We start from the raw sequence: 20,389 nt of genomic DNA, 5'->3' as shown, positions 1-20,389 counted from the left end.
ATTTTTTTTTCACACACACCAGTATAAGACGATTATAAGGTAGCTACTAATACCATAACTATTCTTGTATATATATATATACATCAACACCACACTCTCGTACTGGCAGCCACTAACACCATGACTATTTTTTGGCTTAAATTATTGTTCGAGCGACAGAAAATATTATACTAAATGTACAGTCTCGATCTAAAGAAAGTACAGTACCTAGGCCTTGTCGGTGCTGGGGCCAGGAACTCAAGAACATTCAGACATAGCCCAAACCCCCCCATCTCTCCTTCTCCCTCCCCCTATCCCCCAACTACCACCATCTGTCTTGATGGAGAGGACGCTCACTGCTTTCCTTCCCCGTTCCAAATAACTCACAATGCTCAAAACGTGTTATAGAACCTACAGTATATCGCGTAAATTTACAACTCTGAGTGCACAGTAACATAACAGAAGAGCGTCACTCTTAAAACAAGTAAGCGAAATATACTGTGATAACTTCAAACGTAAATTAATGATATTGTTGTTGTTTTATTAATATTCAAGCTCGTTGGAGTTCTGCAGAGATTTATGCAGTCAGAAGTCATCTGTACAACAGTACAAAAAAAAAAGGGGGGGGGAATGGGGGGATCTGTGACTCTCTGACAGCTTATTTCGGACATAGGCAACCATTGAGACGGCGCGTAGAATGAATTATGGTTTTGGTATCGATCCGTGGGCCATTTTCATTGAAACTATTTTACGGATATTTCTACCATCAGTTAACATAATTTAACTTAAACCTGTTTCAGTAGCCTAACAATTACAGCAACATTAAAAACTAGTGCTTGCCTGCAAAAATTTGGGGGATTAATAGCCTTTCCATCACAAAATGTTTGCAAATACCATTAACTTTGTTTCCATACAGTAACTGAGCCCACAATGACCAGTTCTGACCAAGAAGTTGAAAAAATTATTTTCGCATTGAAATACGCGCTCCCGCCGCCAAACTCCTCACCCCACCACGAAGCCGCAGCTCCACCCCCACCCTAGGAAGACACCACAATGGGCCAGGTAGACACAATGCCGGCCTAGAGCGAGACGGGCTCGGGTGTGCTCCGACCTTGTGTCCCTCTTCCCAGTCCCAGGCAGCACCGCGGTAACGGCCACTGTACGTACCAGGGAGGGAACGGCCACCGTACATCCCTCAGCTGCCTCAGCTGTTTCCCCCTGCAGCACCTAGGTAATGGCCACTGTACGTACCGGGGAAGGAACGGCCACTGTACGTCCTTCTGCTGCAGCCACATGTGGAGCCTGCCTCGGTGTGACGGCCACTGTTTGCACACCGACAGGCAAAGGCAGGAGAGGTGGATCCGCAACAATGGCCACTGTATGTGTCGGGGAGGGAACGGCCACTGTACGTCCCTCATTCACCTCCTCCTCCTCCTCCTCCTACGGGAGTAGCACCGTGATAACCCCCACTGTACGCACCGGGGAGGGAACAGGCACTGTACATCCCTCAGCTACTTCCCGTTGGGCAGGCAGACCCACTGCGACAGCCACTGTACACGCTGGGGAGGGAACTGCCACTGTACGTCCCTCATCTGCCTCCTCCTCCTTCAGGAGATCACCGTGATAACGGCCACTGTATGTACCGGGGAAGGAATGGCCACTGTACGTACCGGGGAAGGAATGGCCACTGTACATGCCAGGGAAGGAATGGCCACTGTACGTGCCGGGGAAGGAATGGCCACTGTATGTACCGGGGAAGGAATGGCCACTGTACGTGCTGGGGAAGGAATGGCCACTGTATGTACCGGGGAAGGAATGGCCACTGTACGTGCCGGGGAAGGAATGGCCACTGTATGTACTGGGGAAGGAATGGCCACTGTACGTGCCGGGGAAGGAATGGCCACTGTATGTACCGGGGAAGGAATGGCCACTGTACGTGCCGGGGAAGGAATGGCCACTGTATGTACCGGGGAAGGAATGGCCACTGTACGTGCCGGGGAAGGAATGGCCACTGTATGTACCGGGGAAGGAATGGCCACTGTACGTGCCGGGGAAGGAATGGCCACTGTATGTACCGGGGAAGGAATGGCCACTGTACGTGCCGGGGAAGGAATGGCCACTGTATGTACCGGGGAAGGAATGGCCACTGTACGTGCCGGGGAAGGAATGGCCACTGTATGTACCGGGGAAGGAATGGCCACTGTACATGCCGGGGAAGGAATGGCCACTGTATGTACTGGGGTAGGAATGGCCACTGTACGTGCCAGGAAAGGAATGGCCACTGTACGTGCTGGGGAAGGAATGGCCACTGTATGTACCGGGGAAGGAATGGCCACTGTACGTGCCGGGGAAGGAACGGCCACTGTACGTCCTTCTGCTGCTATCTCAAAGGCCTGTGGAACTGCGTCAACAGCCACTGTACGTGTCAGGGAAGGGACGGCCACTGTACGCCCTTCGTCCACAGTCCCAAGGGTTCTCCAGGAGGAGAAGGTCCCTTGTGCTGCCCACTCTCCACCCGGCGGCAGCGTGGGACGCCCTTTCGTCTCTCCCTGCAGGTGTGGTTCCACGTAGGTGCTGACGTTCCAGGAGTGGTGGTGAGGCCCAATAGGTGAAGCCGGGATCCACGCCCTCCAGCCTGCCCCCGGACGATGCCTGGTCCTGACGGACGCCCCACGAACGAGGTGCCACAGCCAGCCCCCTGACAGTGCCCCAGCCTAGAGGCGACCGAAGTCTCAGGCCTCCCAGGGACACCCCTCGGACCCTAGGGCGGGACCGCCCGGACCCCATTCACCATCAGCCCTCCACCTGGAGTAAGACGCAGCAGACCCGACTCCTGACACTGTTTGGCCCCAGCCCCGAGGGCCCCTCACCAGGTCGAGGCCCTGACAAGAGAGGGCCTCCCTGCACCCCAGACCAGAAACGCTCCAGGGCCGTGATGCCCCCAGTAGCAGTCCCGTGCCTACTGTGGGACAGCTTGCCTGTAGGGCTCCCTCCGACCCTCGGGCGCCACCTTGACTATGCCCAGACATCAGCAGCCCAATGACGACACAGTGAGATCTCAGTGTTGTACCAAGGACTTGAAAGTGACAATGCCTGTATATTCTAAAGACAGTGAGACAGGAATATCTCCAGTGAAAGTGTCTAACTTAACGTACCCAGTATACTGTGTCAGCGTCTAAGTACCCTGGACTAGAATAATATACGTGTGTCGTGGTGATACCTACGTTCAACAGACCAGTACACTATATAAAGACTGAGGAGACGGGACTGTATGAACTATGTCACCATCCCTCTGTATTATTCTTCTGTACAATATCTCGGGTGTTAACACAGTGTATGTGTGACGTGATGTACTATTGTTAACTAGCCTGTCACTATACCCCTTCCACATCTTGTATACCATCGTACCGTATGTATATTGTAAGGGAAATTGGATTAAGGCAATATATGTGTTAAGGTGTCCTGCCGAGTTTTTATGCCCTGTTCCTTTGTAAGTGTTCTAATTCTGGTCTAGAAAGAGGACCCCGCTCAGTCGCTGGTGTCTTTAGGATGAGAAGTCGCCTTAAAAACATCCAGCATAACATGCACATTTTCGCGTGTCGCGATATTCCACAATTTCACGTCCTCGTATCGCGCGCTATCTCCAAAAATTTGTTTGGTATTTTCTGAAACTCCCAAGACGTATCCCGACCGAATGCAAAAAGAATTAGGTGGATATCTATTACCGTTCTTTTGAAAGAAACGAACAAATGCACAGACAGACACACATATACACAGCTAATAGTACATGATGGTCAATACCTATTGCATTACTGAACATTTTTATCTGCATTATGCACTGCAAACGAAAATCTGTCGTTGCACTGCGAAACGACTATCTTCGCAACATCATCAACTGATATGAAAAGGTACACGATTCACTGACGATTGTTTATCCATGGCTAGCATTGAAACTGAAAAGGAATGAAACTGTATTCGACCTCAGTCAGTATTATCGACTATGATACTCTTGGGTATGGATGCCTTGACAAGCCTATCGGAACCTGGAAAAATACTGATGTCGCAAATCGACTTGATCATTCATGTTAAAGTTAAGGATTACTAATATATTTCTTAAGTAAGAAAATGCAATAAAAATACTGACTATAATGATACACTGATATTATTTTTGATATTTTCAGTAAATCTACAATTATAAACACCAATTCAGTGCCAAGTTTAGTGATTGTCATACTAAATGCATTTTTGAGCTCAAAGTACTAAATTTGGTACATTAGTAAAAAAACAAAAAATGTTACATTATACCCCAGCTTTAAGTGAAAATTAACACAATAATAAGCACTGTTATGCTAGGTGTTTTCAGGGCAGCTTCCCGTCCTAAGAACGCTTGGCCTAGTATTGTGTTCTTTTCAAGACAGGGGCGATACTATAAATATAGGAGGAACAGGGCATAAAAATCTCAAGGCAACACCTTACACATATATTCACTAAGGGTCTACAAGGGCAATAAGATTTCTCACAATATTATTGACTCATCAATTCTGGTGCTACTGAATAGGGGTGAGCTTATCTCGCAGGATACGTGACAGACACAGTTCACGATTCAGAGTGGTACAATTCACAGTACAGTTCACAGTATAGGGTGATACAGTCCACAGTACAGTTTACAGTATAGGATGTTACAGTTCACAGTATGATTCTAGGTGCCTCAAGATATTTATTTATATTTAGTCTCTGGGAACACTGGCTCCGGGTTACGTGAGAGTCCATAAGTCCAACCTTGTGATGATCACTGGGGGGGGGGGGCACTGACTGGACTCAGGAAGCACACCAAGGGGGGGGGGAGAATCTAGGTTGGTACAAGTGCAAGGGGGGGAGGGGGGGAAGTTTGTTGAATCTTAATATCACTACTTCGGGTACGGGAGCTTTACTTCTCTCACACTCCACTTTAAGTCACTGTCTGATCACAGTCACTTAATGATTTCACTGTTGGCACTTTCACTGGATATTCTTGTACTGTTACACACCTGAATCACTTTACAGTCTGGGCAAGTTGATGTCGTCCCCCGTGGGCATGATGAAGGGCCCCGGGTGCTGGGGGCTGGGGGCAGAGGTCTGGCTTGTGGGGTAAGGGCCAAACAATTCCAGACCCCTTCTGAGCCGCTGGGTGGAGGGTCCACGTCGCCTTGGCTGGAAGTGGGGTGGTTCTTGCCCCGGGGAGCCGAGGGTGCCATCGGGGACCTGGGGGCTGCGGTCTGCTCTAGGGTGCTTCGCCATCAGGAGGGAGCTGCGGCGTCATTCCAAGGAGGGATCCATCAGGGGCAGGTCCCCCTCAGGGGCCGGCTGCAGAGAGAATAGCCCCAGGGAAAATACAGGGCCACCCTGCCACCAAGCTGTCAGTGGTGGACTCCCTGGCTGGAGACTAGTACTACAGTAGGTGGATGCAGGAGGATGACATGCTGGCGTAGAGACAGGAGGCCGTCTCTTGTCTGCAGGTGCAGCAGGAGGCCGTCGCCGGTGTCTTGTCCTCAGGACCGCTACCGACTCTGTGGGTAGTCTTGTGGAGTGGCTTGAGGCCGTCTCAATAGTCTAGCAGCTTGAGGCCATCTCATCAGTGGAACAACGGCTTGAGGCCGTCTCGTATGTGGAGCGGCTGGAGGCCATCTCGTGTGTGGAGTGGCTTGAGGCCATCTTGAGTGTGGAGCGGCTTGAGGCCATCTCAGTAGTGGAGCGGCTTGAGGCTGTCTCTAAAGTGAAACGGCTTGAGGCCGTCTCCATGGGGCTGTAAGGAGTGTAGGATTCAGCTCCACCCCGATCCTGATGCAGGCTGGGCTGGCAAGAAGGTAGTGCTCCCAGGCTGAGGTGTAGGGGTCGGGTCAGTTCCAGGGAGTAGGGGCGCTTGGCTACCCAGGACTTGTGCCCATATGGTATGGACACCCCGCACGCTGCATCTACCCCTCTGTTGTTGCCTCCTGGGGGTGTCGTGTCGTCTTCCGCAGTTATCATGTCTTCTGCTGTTATCATTTCGAGCACATTGTTAGACATCTTTAATCCAAGAACTTAATCAGCGACAGATAGTACGATTTTCGCCACGAAAGATCTGCTGTTGATATGCTCAATCTTTTGAATCATACAACCCATTACTCAATTGACCAACATGGAGAATCCCATGCAGTAGACCTTGATATCACTAAGGATTTTGACAGAGTGTGGCACTGTTCCCTGCTACCCAAACTTCATTGCTACGGCTTATCATCATTTATACCAGTGATTTCCTCATAATTCAGGGGCAGAAAGATAAGAGCAATGGCAGATAATGTACTGTACATTTCAATTTCCACTCAATTAATGCAGGTGTGTTGCATGGGTCAGTCCTGGTTCCAACCCTGTTCCTCATTCATGTTAATGATCTCTTGTCTGTCACCCATTATCCCATTCACTAATATGCAAATGACTCAATGATTCACAGTTCCTTCATACTTAAACATTCATTCACAAAGTTTGTAATGCTAGGTGTAAATAAGGCTCGACTTCTCGGTCCTAACACACCTAACGTGGAGCGGGGTCCTCTTTCGAGACCGGAGCTTAGTGCAATAAAGAGAGGCAGGACACAAAAACTCCAGGCAACAACCTGTACACGTATATTACCACAGTCAGACACAGGACAAAGTCAGCAGATCTTACAACATGATATACAGCAAGAAATATAACCTTATCTAGGATATGTGTATCTTGCAGGATACTTGCTTATCTGATATTAATGCCAACACAATTAAGTCTGGTGTATTCAGGGTACAGTGAATATAGGCGCGCGCATGAGGCGCAGGGAGTGAGTCATAAGGGGGGGGAGAAGGAGGTGTGTGGGGAGTGACTTGTGATGGCTAAGACGGAGTTATGGTAATACTGGAGAGAGATAAGTATTAACAATGGGAATTACACGTTTTCCAATAGCAAGGGGACTTTGGTAATTGATTCTATTGCTGGTTTACACTTACACTAGGTACTGGGACGAGGGAGTGTCATATAGATTTTACGGGTAGCGTGAGTGGGGGAATATTACTAACACTTTCTCGTATTATTTCTTTAGAGTTTACAACAGTGGGGGTGTATTACCACAGAGGAATATCCAGGCGGCACAGTCTTACTAATTGTATATAAGGGACGTCACTCATAAGTCTAGTTCATCAGATCTTGGTTCACACAAGCGTCCGTTATTCTCTCACTGTGATCTTACTTGCCCCGATATTCACTATATTAAGTCACTGCACGATATTACACTAGGTTCGGCAAAGTCACTCTTAAAACCTAAATCGCTTGTGCTGTTTCTGGGCATCATCACGCATATTCATCGTGGGGGGGCAGGGGCAGGAACACGCCGTCGGCAATCCTGCTGGGCTAGGGGCACCGCCAAGGGGAGGCGTGCCGAGAGGGCACGGGACGACTCGTAGGGGCGTCCTCTCGAGTCCTGGGCTACCCGTGGCCTCCGGGCTGGGCTCAGGGGTGTGGCCCTCAGGACTGGGGCCGAATAGCTCCAGAAACCTCTGGTGTAATTCTCGGCCGGAGGTGGGAGCCTTATGTCGTCGTAGGGGCGTATGGAGATCGCCCCTGGGCGTCCTGGGGAGGATCGGGAGAGACTGCAGACTGTGGTCTCCAGCGTCTAGGGGCGCCGACAGGGGAGGACTGCGGCACCGGCTTACACTGGGGCCCGTCAGGTGCGTCTGTTCCAGAGCCAGGTGTAGGAAGCGGAGGCCAGGGGAGGCTGTGAGGCCTGACTGGGCTGCTCTGGCACGGGACGCCTGGGCTCTCGTCTCCCTCCAGGGTGACGTCTCGCTCTTTGCCTCCTTTCGTCCGAGGGGCCCGGCAATTGGCCGTGACCTGAGTGGGGGAGTCAGCGCACCTCTGTGCACCTTTGGAGCAGCAGTGGGCCGTCTCATGAGGGCGGGAGCGGCAGTAGGTCGTCTCCTTCTGCAGGAGTGGGGAGTGACAATACGCCATCTCTACCAGGGCACCTTCGGAGCGACAATAGGCCGTCTCACGAGGGTGGGAGCAGCAGTAGGCCGTCTTCTGCAGGAGGGGGGAGCGACAATAGGCCGTCTCTACCAGGGCACCTTCGGAGCGACAATAGGCCGTCTCAAGAGGGTGGGAGCGGCAGTAGGCCATCTCCTTCTGCAGGAGGGGGGAGCAGCAGTAGGCCGTCTCTACCAGGGCACCTTCGGAGCAACAATAGGCCATCTCATGAGGGCGGGAGCGGCAGTAGGCCGTCTCCTGAGGGGTGCTGTCTGGAGTGTCTAGAACAACTCCACCCCAAGCTGGTTCAACAATCCCACTCCGTGAAGGTAGTGCCTTTCTCCTACGATGGCGACGGCGCGGTGGCTGCGTGACATAGAGGCGCACGGCCCAGGCTGACATATGCCGTTGTTGCTGGGGGTTGCTCCAACTGGTGGCGGTTACCCCGTGGGGTCCGTGTGGGGGTGTTGGCACGTTCTCGGGCATACTGGGCTGTATATCACTTGCCTCGTTGTCGGGAGCACTATGGTATTCCTCTTCTGTTTCCATTTCGGGGGCACTAAATTGTAAGTCACGCATTTTACCACTCTCCCCCTGAAAAAAGTCACGTCCTCGTGGCTGGAGGTGGAATGCTTGCGTGTCGTGGGTGGTGTACACAGGCTGGAGGTGTTGCAGCACGGTTTGCCAGGTGATGGTGTAGGGGTTTTCCTCCTGCTCTGCGTCGCAGGTGAGGAAGAGTGTGGAGGTGGTGGTGGTGGAATGGAGGAGGGTTAGCAGGTGGTGTGGCCCACGGAGTCTTTGGTTCCTGCCAAGGGTAGGTGCCCATATGGCCCGTCTCACTCTCATCTTGCTTGGGGTGGCTGTCGGTGTGGTCGGAAGCTGAATGCTGGACACCGAGGGTAGGGGCCAGGTTTTGTGCCGTGGTAATGCAGCATTGAGTCTCTGGGGAGTACAGGTGGAGGGGATTTGGGCCTGATGTAGCTTGATGGTGTGAAGTCGTGGGGAGGTGGGTGGCGTAGGAGTGTGGGTGTATCGGGCGGGTGGGCATGAGAGTCGGCCGGAGGGGGTGGTGGTGGTTCTGAGGGTGGGTGTGGGTGGGGAAGTGGGCGTGCGGGGTGGGCGGGGTTGGTTAGCATGGGCTGTTGCACGTGTTGGGGGCACGGTGAAGGGTGAGATCGTCAGAATGGGCGTGCGTAGGTGTGGAGGGGAGAGGGTGGTGGTAGTAGGTTGTCCTGTGGGGGTGGCGGGGTGGGCGGGGCACGTGGGCTCGGGTAGAAAGGGTGAGGGTGAGCGAGGTGTGGCGGGTGAGATGTCAGGTGAGGTGTGGGGGGTGGTGGTGGCGGGGGAGGCTGAGGTGGTAGGGGGGGTGGAGGGGGATGGCAAGGAGGAACCATCGCACTCATATGTGGAAGTGACAGGCGGTGCAGGAGCAGGGGGAGGTTGGGGGTGTGGGGTCGGTAGCGGTGGTGAGGTGGCAGGAGAGTTGGCTTGTGTAGGTGGCGAGGAGGGAGTGCGATCTTGTGGCGCCATCCCGGTGTTTGGTGGTGGGCAGTAGCAGGGTTCTGTGCTAGTGGTGTGGGGTGGGCGGTGGGTGCGAAGCTAGGGGATGGTGCGGGTGTGGGGGTGATGGCAGATGGTGTGCGGTGCTGGAACCGTGGTGGCTTGGCAGGGGCTGTGGAGTGGGATGTGGCAGATGGTGTGTGGGGTGGGAAGGTTAGAAATAGGGGCAGGAATAGGGGAAGGTAGAACAGAAGAGATAGTGAGAGGGGAGGAAAAGGAAAGATAACGTTCTCCCCTGTCGTAGACTGGGGGAGATGTGAGGTGGCCCCCGCCATTACGGTGGGATGCGGGGGCATTGGGAGGCGCTTTTTGTGTTTCCTTTTTTGTATTTTCTTCCCCTGAGGCTCAGGGGAATTTGCGTATGGTGGGGAGGTTTGTAAGCACCCTCGTGTCATTTGGCTGCACTGGGCAGCTTCTAGCTGCTCACGGATGTCGTGGATCGGGCATCCGTGGCAGCACGGAGAAAATTCTCACGGGTTGACGGTGATGAGGTCAATGGGGAATTGATTTATTTCGCCAATGCGTTGAGGGGTGGCATGGACGGCTAGAAGGCACCTCATTAAACTGATATCTTTATCCAGGTCTCCCGTCGGTTCGTGTATTATGAAATGTTCTTTAATAAAACCGGGGAGAATCCTGAGGAGTGTATGAAATGTGAGTTGTTCCCGGGTTTCTTTATCTGCCTCCGGGTAGGCAGTGGTGACTCGGCGTCTTGCCAGAGTTAGGGTATCATTTAGATTCCCGTCAAATTTTAGACTATCCAGTTGGGATAGTGCCACCACTTTCCCTAATGATGGGGTGATGGCCTGAACAACAAACTCCGTAAAGTTCTTCCAGGTGAGCTCCGGGACGATTTTTGGTGCTATGTTCGCCGCCGCTTTGCCTAATAGTGGTAGTGTAACTGCAATTTTTTGTTGGTCATTTTCAAAGCCAATATCCAGTAAGGGTTTAATTATTGCCAGATATGTGTGTATATCATACTGGTCGGGGTCAAACTTGGTAACTGAACGTGCGGTTTAGTTGCCATTTTGCCAAATATTTCTGACTACCTCTCTTTTACGCCCGGGTCAAGAACCACTGCTGGCCACCAGTGATATGCTATGTGTAAATAAGGCTCGACTTCTCGGTCCTAACACACCTAACGTGGAGCGGGGTCCTCTTTCGAGACCGGAGCTTAGTGCAATAAAGAGAGGCAGGACACAAAAACTCCAGGCAACAACCTGTACACGTATATTACCACAGTCAGACACAGGACAAAGTCAGCAGATCTTACAACATGATATACAGCAAGAAATATAACCTTATCTAGGATATGTGTATCTTGCAGGATACTTGCTTATCTGATATTAATGCCAACACAATTAAGTCTGGTGTATTCAGGGTACAGTGAATATAGGCGCGCGCATGAGGCGCAGGGAGTGAGTCATAAGGGGGGGGAGAAGGAGGTGTGTGGGGAGTGACTTGTGATGGCTAAGACGGAGTTATGGTAATACTGGAGAGAGATAAGTATTAACAATGGGAATTACACGTTTTCCAATAGCAAGGGGACTTTGGTAATTGTTTCTATTGCTGGTTTACACTTACACTAGGTACTGGGACGAGGGAGTGTCATATAGATTTTACGGGTAGCGTGAGTGGGGAAATATTACTAACACTTTCTCGTATTATTTCTTTAGAGTTTACAACAGTGGGGGTGTATTACCACAGAGGATTATCCAGGCGGCACAGTCTTACTAATTGTATATAAGGGACGTCACTCATAAGTCTAGTTCATCAGATCTTGGTTCGCACAAGCGTCCGTTATTCTCTCACTGTGATCTTACTTGCACTGATATTCACTATATTAAGTCACTGCACGATATTACACTAGGTTCGGCAAAGTCACACTTAACCTAAATCACTTGTGCTGTTTCTGGGCATCATCACACATATTCATCGTGGGGAGGCAGGGGCAGGAACACGCCGTCGGCAATCCTGCTGGGCTAGGGGCACCGCCAAGGGGAGGCGTGCCGAGAGGGCACGGGACGACTCGTAGGGGCGTCCTCTCGTGTCCTGGGCTACCCGTGGCCTCCGGGCTGGGCTCAGGGGTGTGGCCCTCGGGACTGCGGCCGAATAGCTCCAGAAACCTCTGGTGTAAGTCTCAGCCGGAGGTGGGAGCCTTACGTCGTTGTAGGGGCGTATGAAGATCGCGCCCGGGCGTCCTGGGGAGGATCGGGAGAGACTGCGGACTGCAGTCTCCAATGTCTAGGGGCGCCGACAGGGGAGGACTGCGGCACCGGCTTACACTGAGGCCCGTCAGGTACGTCTGTTCTAGAGCCAGGCGTAGGGAGCGGAGGCCAGGGGAGGCTGTGAGGCCTGACTGGGCTGCTCTGGCACGGGAGGCCTGGGCTCTTGTCTCCTGCCGGGGTGACGTCTCGCTCCTTGCCTCCTTTCGTCTGAGGGGTCCGGCAATTGGCCGTGCCCTGAGTGGGGGAGTCAGCGCACCTCCGTGCACCTTTGGAGCAGCAGTGGGCCGTCTCACGAAGGCGGGAGTGGCAGTGGGCCGTCTCCTTCTGCAGGAGGGGGGAGAGACAATAGGCTGTCTCTACCAGGACACCTTCGGAGCGACAATAGGCCGTCTCACGAGGGCGGGAGCAGTAGTAGGCCGTCTCCTTCTGCAGGAGGGGGGAGTGACAATAGGCTGTCTCTACCAGGGCACCTTCAGAGCGACAATAGGCCGTCTCACGAGGGCGGGAGCGGCAGTAGGCCGTCTCCTTCTGCAGGAGGGGGGAGCGGCAGTAGGCCGCCTCTACCAGGGCACCTTCAGAGCAACAATAGGCCGTCTCACGAGGGTGGGAGCGGCAGTAGGCCGTCTCCTGAGGGGCGCTGCCTGGAGTGTCTAGAACAACTCCACCCCGAGCTGGTTCAACAATCCCACTCCGTGAAGGTAGTGCCCTTCTCCTACGATGGCGACGACGCAGTGGCTGCATGACATAGGGGCGCACGGCCCGGGCTGACATATGCCGTTGTTGCTGGGGGTTGCTCCGACTGGTGGCGGCTACCCCGTGGGGCCCGTGTGGGGGTGTCGGCACGTTCCCGGGCATACTGGGCTGTATATCACTTGCCTCGTTGTTGGGGGCACTATGGTATTCCTCTTCTGTTTCCATTTCGGGGGCACTAAATTGTAAGTCATGCATTTTAAAGTTTAATATCCCTAACTCAATAAATGAATCTCCTTTAATGAAGACTTTTCTAAGATCACTGAATGGGGACAAAACATTCTCATTTAAGGCTAGGAAAACCACATATATATAATTTACTAATAAACAAATATTTCCTATATTACCTTCAATGCCACTAATATCCCTATCTCTAAAAGTATTGAAACTCACGGTATTTCATTTAACAATACTCTAAGTTGAACCTCTTATGTTAGATCACTTACTAAAACCACTTCAAAGAAACTTGGGTTATTGTACTGAATCCGTAACTTCTTTACTGACGAGCAGTTAGCTATAATTTACAAGAGTCATGTGCACTCTCAGCTGGAATATTGTTGAACTTTGTGAAGTGGATGTGGAGAGATTGCACTACAACAACTTGACAAAATTTAGAACAAAACTATAAGAATAATTAATAACCCAGCAGTTACAAACGAATCCCAACCCCCTCTAAGCGAGAAAGAATGCTGCCTCCCTTGCATTATTTTACAGATACTTTGATGGTAAATGCCACCTCAATAAGCCATCCCCCGTGCTACACGGACATATGGTAGAGCACATGACTGGACTGTTACGCTGCCATAGTGCAGAACATCTGCCTATCAGAATTCATTTATTCCCAGAAATGCCTCTCTTTAGAACTCGCTTCCCCAGATTAGTTTCCCCCCCAACTTCAACCCAACTAACAGGACTTCATGTCCAACTGCTACAGATTTGATTATGAGTGGAGGACACCTGTAATCTGGCGTAAGGAATTTTTTTTTTCCTTCCTCTGTTCTTCATCTGTTAAAAAAAGAAAGACTCTCTTCATTATCCACAGGTATTTTCCCTTGCCATATCCAGACGATTTTACTAAGCTGACTTCAAGGCCCTGCACTAATGGAAAAGTAAAGTAGAAACAGATGGACTGAAAGCTGGACTGAGAAACAGACAGAAAGACAGAAAGACCTCAAGAGATTTATCAGAATTGTCATTTTGTCCTTGCTATTGTCAGATGACTTTATCATGCCAAGATGAAACCAAAGGGCACTCAATGGAGCGCATCCCTCCGACAAGGGCAACGTAATTTCCATACTACTCTTTGTAATGGATTAAAATTTTCTCATCATTGATTAGGTTTTCGCAAAAAGTGTTTTCCGGATCCTGAATCTGTAATACGATCCAGATCGGTCCCAAAAGTGAACTGATTGTTCCCTGGGACATTGACTAGCTACCCACCAAGTTTGGCCCAAATGTCTCTTAGTTTTTGTGTAATCCTGCTAACAAAGTAACAAACAAACAGTGAAAAAATATTTTCCTTGTCGGATAGGAAATACATAAGCCTAATTCACACAAGGAAAGGGGAGGAGACACACAGACAGACACATGAACGGATAAACACATGAACTCACAGACAGGCATATCTGATATGAGATTAAACATGATTGCTATTTTAGTTTTCATAACACCAAACAATGGGGAACTTCTGGAAATCTTCTGCCACCAGATGTCTCTCACTGTTTAACAGCTTCTTCGCCCCGAGTAGGTTTTAAATAGGAACGTTCACAAGCTCCCAAAAGTTGCCAATCTTTACTTGGTAACTTAATTTGACAAATAAAACGCAATCAACGAAACTGCTGTTTTGTAAAAGTTTTCATTATCACTTTGTTCACAATTATAATTTTATGAACATGTTAACTCAATAAAATGAGGAAAAGAAGCTCCAGTATGATAAAGTTGAAGAGTTCACGAAACTAATTAAACTAACCGCCTAAACCTCAGGACAAATATTCTTCGTAGCTTAATGTTATGCAGCGTATTCTGTGCCCAACTTCTTGGATTCAGGTACATTGTGGGCCTTGGGTTCTTCATTCTTGACAGGACCAGAGTTTACAGACAAGGAGATAGGGCTCAAACACCGGCTAACCAGATTTACACGTATATTACAAAACAAACATAGTACAACAATTAACACACAAGTACATGGGCAAACCTATACAAAATATAAGTACACTAGATGGCACAGTACAATATAAAATACACGTACACTAAATATGGCATGATACAATACACCCAGGGGAGCCTGAATACACTATGACAAAAGAACACTAGATAAATCTCAATATAACACCCACAGGGGTCTGCACAGATTACAGCCTATGACACAGAATATCACGGTATGAATACACACGCATGACATGAACACAGTACGTCTTTGGATACGATATATCACTTTACACCACACACTCACATAGGAGGGACCTGGCACGGTATATCACATTACAAAACACATCTATGGCATCAACAGAATACTTATACTATAGACTGGGACATACTGTAGAGTCAGGTTGAGTATGTATGGTACGGGGGAAGGGAACAACACACTTGAGGGCCTGAGAATAATTACACTACACCGAGATGTACTACTACAGTGCTGAGTCATGGTATATTATCACAGTTAGGGCCTAGGGCACACAGGGGGAGTCGGGGGGGGTTGCACAGGGACGTGTGCGAGGGGATGTCACTTGGGTCAATGGGGGAACTTCTCACAAGGCCATACACTAGTATAAGAAGAGGGGTGGGTGGGCTGGTGCAAGTAGGAGGGGGGAGATACACAGGGGCGCAATGTCTGAGGGGCTGGAGAAGGGAAAGAAACACAAAGTCTGTAGCACTACACTCATGGCATAGCTGTTCATCGGTGGGTGCGAGGAGCGCCTATGGCCACTATGTGGGCAGCCGTAGGTGGAGGCCAGGTGTGGGAGGAGGGCAGTCTGGGGTGTGTTGTTGGTGCGAGTCTATGGCGGCGTAATCTGGGGTCCAAGTCGAGTTGAAGGACAGAGTGATGGGTGGCCCCTTTCTGGTGGGGGACCTGGGATTATGGTTGCCCTCTGCACTAGGGACAAACAGGGCCAGGAGGCATTCAGCACAGTGCCTGTCCTTCGTACTGGTGAGAGTCCTGGGGGTAGACCTGGACTTGCCAAAGCCAAGGATCTGCCGTGGGGCACCCGTAGCCTCCCTGGGGCTGCAGTCTCGCCTGGAGGAGGTGGCCGTCAGGCGTTGGCTGTGGCCGCCTGTAATGGGGGAGTCTGGAGCTGCTGGGGACATCAGGGACGGCTCACTGTCACCTAGGGGCTGCGGTCTCGCCTGGACGAGACCATCAGCAGTGATCTGCGGCAGCTGGCCCTGGGGGAGTCCATCAGTGACTACAGGCATTGGAGGCTGAGCTGCAGCGACAGGATACCTGGCTGCGGGGTAGTCTCATCCCAGGCACTCTCTGGCTGGGGTTCTGTGGAGCAGTAATCTCCACTCTCTGTGCAGGAGGGGAGGTGGGAGGGGTGCCTCACTCAGCCACAGGATGGGCGGGCTGAGCGAGAGGTGCCGCCCTCACAGGGAGCCTCTGGGGTTGTGGAGGGGGAATGACCAGTGGCCTGCTCCCCGGCTTGGCGGGCCTGGCAGTCCCTGCCGAGACTCCGGGCCGGGGCATAAGAGGAAGGTCCGGAGGACACTTCCTCAGCTGAGCAGGTCAGGAGGACACTCCCTAGGCTCCCTCCTGGGGTGGTCGTGGGAGATCCAGTGGATGCTCCTTGACAGGTCCAGTGGACACTGCCGAGGGACCACTCATCCCGGGGACGACTAGAGGAGGTCTGGTGGACTCTGCTGCCCTCCTGCTGTCAGGGGATGTTGCAGCTGGGGGATGACCGGTGATCTCTCCTCCTGTGGCAGATCTGGTGAATACCACCACAGGGCCCACCACCCTCCTGGGGAGCCCTGGCAAAGGTCGTCTGTGGAACGGTCCGACACGCTGACTCCCAGAGATGGGTGGCAGAAGGAGATCCAGTGGATGCTCCTCCTACAGTAGATCCGTTGGATGCTACTGTGCTGCTGCTCCCAGGGGGTGAAGTAGGTGTCTGAGCTCCAGAAGTTGCTCATCCTCTTTTAGAGGCAGGTCCGGTGGACTCTGCATCCGAGGGTCTACTTGGGACTTTGCGAATGCAAGTCCCACCCTGAATCTGTTGATTGCTATCTCCGTCGGAAGGTAGTGCACTCGATCTGGGTACTGTCAGGTGGTCCGGCTGCATGGAAGAGGGGCGTTGGGTCAACGGGGACATATGATCCTCCCACGCGGAACGCGGAAGTACCTCCCCATCGCCTCCTAGTGGGGTGGGGGCTACCTCCCTATGTCCTCCTCCTGGGGTGGTGGTGTTAGGCTCGCTCCGCCGAGTGGATATTTCACTTAAAACCAATTAACTACAATCCCAGTCATGTCTTTTAATATAGTTTTAATCAACTAAAACTTTGAGACGTATATTGCTATATACAGTATGTCTGGCTTCACAATATTTATAGAAATTGGATGAAGACTGTATGCACACGCCCACACCAAGTTCGGTACTTGGGATTTCAGTCAGCGGCTTCGTCTTTGCAGAATTTCGGGTTCATAAAGTGTGCCTTCCTTTTATAACGTATAGTTGGTACATTTGCTTCACCATTTGCCAGATGAAACAATAATCTCTTTGATAAATGATAAGTGTTTCACATTAAACATGCAGAGAGACTTCTAATAATACATGATGAGTGCTAATGGACTACTTGGCATTTTATGCTTTTTAGTGACTGTTCTGCAGTATTTTACTTCGTGAATCATAAAGAAAACTGGTATAATAACCAATGATTACGGTATTGAAAAATTTATGCACTCTTCATCACTAAATATCATGGAAGAGATTTCAGAAAATATATGACAATGCAAGCCGGGAATGGTTGACCGAGTTCCTAATTAAATTACCCGGCGATCAATGGCAACTCCTAAGTTTGTGAACGCGCCCATTACCGTAATTTTTCTTTGTTGATGTGAAAACCTGTGTGGCAAAATACCATCATACACTACTGAAGTACTGAAAAAGCTTTGTAACAAAAATATAACAGAGGAGAATACATTGCTCGCGTTTTATTTCCCCGAAAACGAAGCCCGGATTTTGAAACCTGGCACTTACATTTTTTGTTTTTTTAAATAACAGAATAGAGGAAGGAAAAACAAATGAATATGAAAATAAATCCCAACACTAAATTAATGGTGTCCTCCATTTATAAAAAATCTGTAACAGCTGGACTTGAACAGCTGTAGGTTAAAGTTTTGAGGGAAACAACTCTGGGGAAGCGAATTCCAAAAAGATGCAGTTTGGGGAATAAATGATTTCTGATAGGCGGAAGTTCTGCAATGTCAGTGTGATGCCCGTGTAGCACAGGGGAAGGCAATGGAGGCAACTTAACCTGAGCATTTGCCATAAAAGCATCTGTAACACAATGCAAGGGAGGCAACATTCCTTCTTACGTGCAGGAGGGGTAGTTTATTTGTAATAGCAGGGTTATTAATAATTGTAACAGCCTTGTTCTGAATTTTGTTTAGTTGTTTTAGTACCTCTCCACACCTATTCCATAAGTGTGAGCAATATTCCAGCTGAGAGCACACATGACCCTTATCAACTATAGCTAACTGCTAATCAGTGAAGAAGCGACGAGCTCTGTACAATAATCCAAGTTTCTTTGAGGCGGTTTTAGCAAGTGATCTACCATGAGAGGTCCCGCTGAGGGCATTGTTAGGTGAAACACAGAGAATTTCAACACTTTTGGAGATAGGAATATCAGAAGGTAATATAGGAATCTGGCAATATTTGTCAACTAGTAAATTGTATGTATTTGGTTTTCTATCTATGTGTATACCAAGGCTGCTTTCCCCAAAGAAAGGAAGGTAGCCGAGACAGGACAACACACTCCCAATTTACTCATCCACACACACATTCATTTGCATCTTAGCCCCAAGGGGAGAAGGGACAGATCCTCACCGAACTACACCGCAGAAGGGTCAGCTGCACAGTGCAATCAATGACATCCGCAGCAGGGCCCGACAGCAGAGCTAGTTTACCTCTGCCACATAATAATGGACCCATCCCCTTACCCATATCTGACCTGATCAGCTAATCAGACCAAATGAGGGAGAATATCCCCTCAGGGCTGCGTCATCATTCATTCATTCACAATTTCTCTCCAGTCATCCCTATCATGTGCAGCCACTCTTCCTTGCTCAACAGACATCCCTCTTGCATCCAACACTCTCTTCACACTGTTCATCCATCCAAGTCGTAGCCTTCCTCTCAGCCATACACCTGTCACATCTGATCCGGTTATCTTTTTCAGCAATCCCTCATCATCCATTCTCTCCATATGCCCAAACCATCGCAACACCCACTTCAGCTCGATCAGCCATCTCCCGCACAACTCCAGTTCTCCTTTGTACTTCTTCATTTCTCAATCAATACACCCGTGTCACTCCACACATACTCTTCAGACACCTCATCTCCATTACATTCAAACTTTTCCTTGATGCTACACACATATTCCACGCTTCAGGCCCGTATAATGCAGTCGGTACCACAACACCCTCATACAGCCTTCTGTTTACATCCATTCTAAGTGAACATCTATACATTTTCTTTTTTTCATTCCTCCCAGCACCGTTCCTACTTCATTTATTCTAAACTTCACTTCTGCATCTATTCTTCCATCCACAGCAACATGTGACCGTAAATACTTAAAACAATCTACCTCCTCAAGCAACTCACCATTCAAAACTATAATCATCCTCCTACCATCTACCAACCTCGTATACTTCATCATTTTACTCTTATTCTCATTTACTTTCAATTTCTTCCTTTCACACATCCTTCCAAACTCCTCTACCAACTGTCTCAATCTCTCCTCTGAATCAGCCACCAGTGCAGTATCATCTGCAAACAGCAGCTGCTTCAGATTCCACTCTCCACCATCAGCATTCACAGATGCAAACCTCCGCCTAACACTCATACATTCACCTATCTTACAACACCATCCATATAAATATTAAACAACCAAGGCGACATCACACATCCCTGCCGCCCACTCTCACGGGAAACCAATCACTCACAGCATTTCCCACTCTTACACACGCTCTACTATTTACAAAAAAAATTTTCACCCCTTTTTGTAACCTACCATCAAGTCCATACAATCATAAAACAGTCCACAAAGCCTCCCTATCAGTTCTATCATACTCTTTCTCTAAATCCATGAATGCCCAAAACACAACCTTACCTTTCGCTAAATATTTTTCACATACCTGTCTCACAGCAAACATCTGATCCACGCATCCCCTCCCTCTCCTAAAGCCACACTGCTCATCACCAATCACTCCCTTTGTACCCTCTCTAACTCTCTTAATTAACACTCTACCATACACCTTAGTGTCTTACCAACAACACTCAACTGACTTATACCCCTAAAGCTAGTACAGTCATACTTATCACCCTTACCTTTATACAACGGAACCACACGAGCATGTGCCCAGTCAATTGGCACCATACCTCTCACAATACACACATTCAACAAACTTACTAACCACTCAACAATAGCCGCTTCACCAACTTTCAGGCTTTCCACAGCAAACCCATCCATACCTGCAGCTTTCCCTGTTTTCATCTCCTTTACTGCCTCCTGCACTTCATAGTGATCAAAGAATCATTCATATCTATTCTATTTATTCCCAGATGTCTTAATCCTATACGGGGTGGCCACAAACAAATCGCCTCCATGTCTTCCTGTCCCCCGCCATTTCATTGCCCTGCTCCCAG

At 49.8% G+C, this 20,389-nt stretch overlaps 1 protein-coding gene across 1 annotated transcript in view; it reads right to left on the bottom strand.

Moving 5' to 3' along the window:
• The window catches only part of LOC145416870 (uncharacterized), a 77,699-nt gene that overhangs the window by 26,097 nt on the left and 31,213 nt on the right, over window positions 1-20,389 (bottom strand). The gene's annotated exons all lie outside the window — the stretch shown is intronic.

This window comes from Coenobita brevimanus, chromosome 108, assembly GCF_032717465.1.
Source record: "Coenobita brevimanus isolate Jiangsu-jjx chromosome 108, ASM3271746v2, whole genome shotgun sequence".
Classification (NCBI taxonomy): Eukaryota; Metazoa; Arthropoda; class Malacostraca; order Decapoda; family Coenobitidae; genus Coenobita; species Coenobita brevimanus.
The sequence above is the reverse complement of the archived record's forward strand: the minus strand, read 5'-3'. Positions and strand labels throughout refer to the sequence as shown.